This window comes from Arachis ipaensis, chromosome B04 (assembly GCF_000816755.2).
Source record: "Arachis ipaensis cultivar K30076 chromosome B04, Araip1.1, whole genome shotgun sequence".
NCBI lineage: Eukaryota > Viridiplantae > Streptophyta > Magnoliopsida > Fabales > Fabaceae > Arachis > Arachis ipaensis.
Genome location: NC_029788.2, coordinates 9,735,893 through 9,736,535, shown reverse-complemented (window position 1 = coordinate 9,736,535; position 643 = coordinate 9,735,893).

Genomic DNA, 643 nt, shown 5'->3' with positions numbered 1-643 from the left:
ATTATCAAGTAATAAAAAAATATAACATTAATTTTAGCTATATTTTTAAATATTGTTAAAATTTTATAACCATCATATATTACAGTATGCACATTTTACATACTTACACACATTTAAGAGTTTTATCTACTAAACTATTGTTAAGGTTCATATCTAAATTCAGCATATTCAGAAACACTATATTTTACCACTCAACTAAAGTGTTCAGCAAGCCTTATAATTAAACTAACACTAATAAATTTGTTTCTTTTTTAAACTAAAAATAGTAGTGGCCTAACATTTCTATATCCTAAGCCTTTTTTCGCCTTTTTTTTTGTCTGGGCCTAAACTCTATCCAAATATGCCTTAAAATGCGCATATCTAGAATCGAATATTTTATCAGGATTGGAAGTCCATAAGACACCTTGACCAAAAAAAAAGTCCATGAGACACGGTCCAGTTAGCTGGTCAAGCGTTCTTGACTTCTTGAGAGAGAGAGGTATATCACTTTATAATTTATGCAAGGAGACTACTTTCATAAAAACACTAAAAATATCTTCTTCTTTTTTAATACGTTTATATGTGTTATAATATTATTAAACATCTTTATTAAATCAATTAATAATTTATTTTTTAATAGATCAGAATAAAATCAATTTATTAT